Source organism: Callithrix jacchus, chromosome X, assembly GCF_049354715.1.
Source record: "Callithrix jacchus isolate 240 chromosome X, calJac240_pri, whole genome shotgun sequence".
NCBI classification, from domain to species: domain Eukaryota; kingdom Metazoa; phylum Chordata; class Mammalia; order Primates; family Cebidae; genus Callithrix; species Callithrix jacchus.
The window spans coordinates 43,836,642-43,842,641 of NC_133524.1; the positions used below are offsets into that span (position 1 = coordinate 43,836,642).

Here is a 6,000-nt window from a genome sequence, read left to right on the forward strand (position 1 = left end):
ATTCATGAAGTGTGTCAATAACTAATTTTTTTTAATCTTTCCAAAACACTTGTGTAGGTATGGAAGGAAAAGTATTGTATATTTTTCAGGAAGCACAATTCTTTCAAATTCTAAAAAAATAAAGATTTCTCTGTGTAATAAACAACTCTTCTCTACTATAAAGTATAAGGATAATAGGGAATGTAAAATTTTATCTGCATTCATGGAATATATTAAAATACCCATTGAAATTCCTGGTGGCTGGTCTTCCCTTCGAAAGCACATACTTCAACTTATTTTCTATTTATTTTTTGGGGAAGACCACATTTTAATTAATATAATAAACCTGAAATGTGATTTTCAACTGAAAGAAGGAAAAATCACCTACTCTTCAGATGCTAAATATATCAGTTAGGCTTTGCTGTATAGCAAACTACCCCAAAGCTTGGTAATTCAGAAAACAACAATTTAATGAGCAAGCAATTATGGGGATTGGCACTTTAGGTAATGCTCATCTGAGCAGTTCTTCTTGCCTCTGATGGGGTCATTCGTGCATTTGTGATCAGCTGCTGAGTTGCCTGGGGGATGGCTTTTTTCAGATGACCTTATATTAGACAGCTCATTCCTCTTCTGTGTAGGCTGTTATGCTGCAACAGGCTGCTAAGCAATGATCCAAGAGGTTAAGCACAAGCATGCAAGTCCTCTTGAGGTCTAGCCTTGTAACTAACAACATCATTTTAGTGGCATTCTGTTGGTCAAAACAAATCCCAAGACCAGTGGGTAAGGCTTGATGTATTAGTTCATGCTCTAATTGCTATAAAGAACTACCTTATACTGGGTAATTTATAAAGAAAAGAAGTTGTCATCAATGTGCTATGACTATTAGAAAAAAAAAAAGAAAAGAGGTTTCGTTGGGTCACAGTACAGCAGTCTATACAAGAAGCAAAGCAGAGGAAGCCTCAGGAAACTTTCAATCCTGGAAAAAAGTGAAGGGGAAGCAGGAACATCCTACATTCCTGGAGCAGAAGGAAGAGAGAGAACTAGATCTCGAGACCTCAATCATTATCAAGAGAATAGCAACTAGATCTCATGAGACCTCAATCATCAAGAGAATAGCAAGGGGGAAATCTACCCCCATGTTCCAGTCACCTCCCACCAGGCCCCTTCTCCAACACTGCTAATTACAATTCAACATAAGATTTGGGGAGGGACAGAAATCCAAATCATATCACCTGGTAAATCATACAAAAAAAGAGAAGATTCAGAGATGCTAAAGCAGATATCCTACCCCCAAGAATAGGTCTCAATGGAGCTCAAATCCTAATGTCCTTCAGGTGTGGACATATACAAATAACTTTCCTTGCTGTGATCTCATGCTCAGAATGCAACCTTCTGATTTAATGTGCTTTTCCATGTAGTATGCTGAGAATTTCCTGGTCAATAGATTCAAGTAGAGTTTTTATTTCTTATTACAAATGGGTAAATTGGCACTCAGCTCCACTTACCTCATGTTTGACCATCTTTTTTTGCTTTCTTTCCCTCCTATTAACTCATTTTTGACCATCTTTTTTTTTTTTTTGCTTTCTTTCCCTCCTATTAAATAAAGTACCTTTTTCTTTCTCTGAGCTCTGTTCTGTGGTACCCAGATAATAGACATGTTGTTTGGTTTCAGCACAGGCTCCATATAATCATCTTCTTTTTCCTTTGGAGGTAAGGGCTGGGCTGCAGTATGGCCACCATCATGTTTACCCTAAAAGGAGCCACAATCGTTCTAAACATCTAGGTCTGATCATCTGGACCCACAGAGGCTCTGCCTTCTCCAGTGACTGTTTGGCGGGATCAGATGGGGTGTTAGTGCCTCATGGGTTGGATTTTGACCAGTGAGATCGAAGGAAGAAAGGAAATGTTCAATAAATTGCTTGTCCATCCTCTCTTTCCAGCACAACCAGATGGTTTAGAGAAGCAACGATTCCACATATCCTTTATAAAGATATCCCATGTGATCAGCCAGATTTTCTGTACGCCTGTGAATGCCTTGGTAATGTGTCACTTTGTATTGATGTTTGCTCCTTTCGTGACTAAAATCCCCTTTCCCTTCGTTCTTGGTTCACTGACATTGCAGTCTCTCCAAAAAGCAAGCATGTAAGCTGTGCATCATGCCTTCATGCTCTGTTTCATAGGGAACTCAGAATAAAATGAAACATAGAAGACAGTAACTTTTCATGCATTTGTTAACTACTAAGTAAACATGGAATTATGGAATTTGTTTGTTTTGAGTTTTGACCAACAAATAAATAATGGCCTTATTTTGGAATAACCCTGACAAACTGGGGCATGTTGTTTTGCTGAGGCATAACTCTTCTTGTCCCATGCTTTGAGACAGGTTGGTGCAGTCACTTAGCTAGAGAATGGCAGCACACTGCCTACAGCAAAGCCAGTTTCGATAAATTATGCTATGTGTGGGATTTTTAAAATACTTATAAAAGAAGAACTTTTTTGTTTTGCTGATAAACTGTGATGACAGAAACTCTTTTTGAAATTATAAAGGCCTGTAAATATGTATATATATATATATATGTAAACCTAGGGATGAACCCCTGTGCTATTATCTCTTTTACAACTATAAAATCTAAATTAAAAGTTGAATTTATCACATTACACAGCTAATAAAATTTCAATAAATCATGTTAATTTTATATAGAAAATAATTTATTACTGAAGCTATAGTAGCGCTCACCATTGATACTACATATACAAATATGATAGTGTGCCATATGGTGATTTGATTATCTCACTGTTTTCTCTGTTTAAACAATTTTAATACCTTTTATCATATGTTAATTCTGCTGCTGTCTTTTTCCATTAGCCCAAAATAATTAAAGTAGAACATTCCTACAAAACATAGTAGTTTTCAGGATAGGACATCCAACTCTTATGTAAGTAACTTAAGTCAAATTCAATAATTTCATAGTTCAATGCTTTTTTAAAACAAAAGTCTAGGGATTCTTTCCCTCATAACTGCTTAAGGAAATCAATGTTTGCCCAATAGTAAGTGCTAAAAGTTCCCATTTGTGGCATTAGGTGGAGCTAACAAGAGCAAAGCGATGTGCTTACCAGCATATTAAAATGTAAATGCTGTTGCTTCATGATCCTTTTGTGCAACATGGTCACCTAAACACAAGGGTAAGCGTGCATATTCAAATACAGTAATGCTCAGTCATAAAATGGTCATCCAACAATGAGATGAAGACAAAAGGAAAAGGAAAAAATGGGATACGTGGAGAATGGACAATATTAAACCTTGTAGAATGTGTGACCTCAAAGATGTCTCCACTCCAGGCTCTCTCCCAGCTGCAAGGTAGGGAATGGGTAACCCACATTGAGTAGGGAAGAGAATGGGACAGGGAGTCCAGGGCCTGGGTCCCAGGAGAAGCCTGAGACCCACGTGTGCACCTTGGTGACTTCATCCTGTGACTTCACATGCCATTTGGGACAGGCCATGTGGGAAATCCCAATCGTGCTTTTGCTGCAAATCTGGAAAAGGCATGGTTGTAGGGCACCTCCAGTGTCCTGCCCCTGCTCGGCCCAGTTTTGTTTGCTGGTGTTTTGCTACTAGAAATAGCCCTTTGCATTGCCCTAATCTGTATTTGTGTGTTGTGCTGGTTTCCTGGAGATTGCCACCACCTGCCAAAGGTGGGTGCATTAAAAAACACCACTGTTTCTGGGGCTTGGTGGTGTCTCGTGAGTTCAAGCATACCCCTGGCCCAGGTCACTGTCACTGTCTGTTAGTTGAAGAAAAAGTAGTTCTAGGTGCAAGCAAGGACCACCTTTTGTAGCTGTCACTGTCCTGACCTTGTGAAAAGAGTCCACCCTCCTTGGGGCACCACATGGATAACACAGTAACAGAGGTTCCAGAGAGGGTGGGTGCAGCTATTGGTCTCTTCATAATTGGCACAGACTATTTTGGATATTTGTGGGTAGGCAGTTTCTTTGCATGTTTTAGGAGAAGTTAATTGATTTCAGGGTTGTATATCAGGACTTTAGTTTGGATCTTATTTTAGTGGTTGTTTGGGCGTCCAAGGGAGAGAATTGAGCAGTGATTGGGGCTTTTCTCTGTGCTCCTGTGGGCAGGTTCTTTTGCTTTTGTTTTCATTTCGCATTATTCCCCCTCCATAAGCCAAAGTCATTTCCTGTGGTTTCCACTGTGCGGACAGTGCTCAAGCACGGTGCTTGCCAAAAGAATTAAAGGCTGGATCAGCCCCAGGTCACAGACAAGATTAAGCAGATAAACTGTTCTTCTGGTTCCTGTCCAACCTCAGAGGGGCAAAAGCCCTCCCCAGGAAGGAGAAGAGTGTTCAAAAGCCAGACTTTTGGAGAAGAGGCAGCTGGGCAGGACTGAAAGCCTTCAGTATGAACTGCAGAGAAGCAGCCATTTCCCCTACTATGGGCTGAGGCGACCCCAGCTAGGCACCCTGGGTCAGACTGAAGCCAACAATACCAGCTGCCCCTTTTGACATGCTGACAATGCCACAGGTGCTAGAGAAGATGGACGATCCCTGTGCCAGGAGCCAACTTGGCCTTCCCAAAGAACAGTGCCCCAGTGAAGAGAGAAGCAAGAAATAAAGTTCCTTGTAGGTCCTCTGTCAAAAAAAGTTTTAAAAATTAGATGGCCATCCATATAATAGAGAACATGCTATTCTTATTAATTTTAAATTTAATTCAAATAAAAATCCATACTCTTAAAAAGAATCTTGTAATAAACTTGTGGACACAAAACACTTTCCATGGACTCCTGGAAAGATGAAGTCCACCACTGGGGAGACATGCTCTAGGGCAGTGGTTTTTAACTTATTTGTCATCTCTTTGTAAATCAGGTTAAAAAACCATTGGTTTTATCCTAGCCAAATTTATATGTGTGCACAAACAATATTTTGAATATAGTGTCAGTAAGTTTATGAACATCCTGATGGCAATCCAAGGACTAGCATAATTACATTATTTCATTGAATTCTTCCAATTATCGTGGTAAGTAGTATCCTGTAGAGAATTCTCAGAGTAGCATAATTATGCTCCCTTTTGTATGTTAATTGCTTTTTCTCCAAGATTCCCTTAGGATACTTTTTTCTTAATCCTCAAATATCAGTAACTTTACCAGTTACTTTCCCTAAGAAACAGCCTAATTTGCTCTTCAGAGTCAAACAAGATTTTTACTTCAAAAACACTTTCTTCTACTAAATCTTTGAATGCCTTTTCCCATCTTTTCTGTTTTTCTTTTCTTTCATCTGAATTTCATATCTAATGATCTTTTTATAATTTTATATCTAATTCATTTTGTGTAATTTTTTTGAAGTTTGACGTCCATGTCACTGATTATGGGATCAAATAGTGTTTATTCTATATATGGTTGAATCCAATGTGACACTTATTTTTGTAAATATTCCATTTACTTCTCATTTATTTTTATTTCTCATATTTCTCTTCACTGACGTCTTTTTCCTGCTTCACATCTTTTTTTAAACAGCATTGTGATGCTTGTACATTTTTTGAAATTCTAGACAAATTCTTTTCACTTCTTAGTTTTTAAGTCATGCTTATTAAAATACATGCTATTCATTTGCTTTTGAATTATGTTTTTCCTTTCTTAATTTTGTAATTTCTCCTCATTGGTCAAGTAGTTTTTCTTTGATTCTTTATCTTTGTTTTGAAATTGGACCAGCTATTGATGAATTTAAAGAGCTCCCTTACTAGTGCTGGCCTTCCTAAGAATAAAATTTTTATCTCTCTTACTGTTTGGAAGAGTCTCTGTTTCTCATGATCTAACATAATTTCTAATTGATGCATGTTCAATTTATAATGGAGATGTGACACTTGTAAATATTTGTATAGCAGATATTATTGTGTCATCATTCATAAAACAGAAGCTGTAAGAAATGCAAGAAAAAACAGAAAATTACATTAGTATTAATATTAGTAAGTCTCGGTTTACTTGTCCTCATTCATATTACATCAACTATACAGAAT

General features: G+C 37.9%; 1 pseudogene; it reads right to left on the minus strand.

The window, feature by feature from the left end:
* LOC118150469 (ankyrin repeat and SAM domain-containing protein 4B-like) overlaps nt 1-3,144 on the minus strand; it is a 41,724-nt pseudogene extending 38,580 nt beyond the window's left edge.
* Between the last annotated feature and the right edge of the window lie 2,856 nt (nt 3,145-6,000).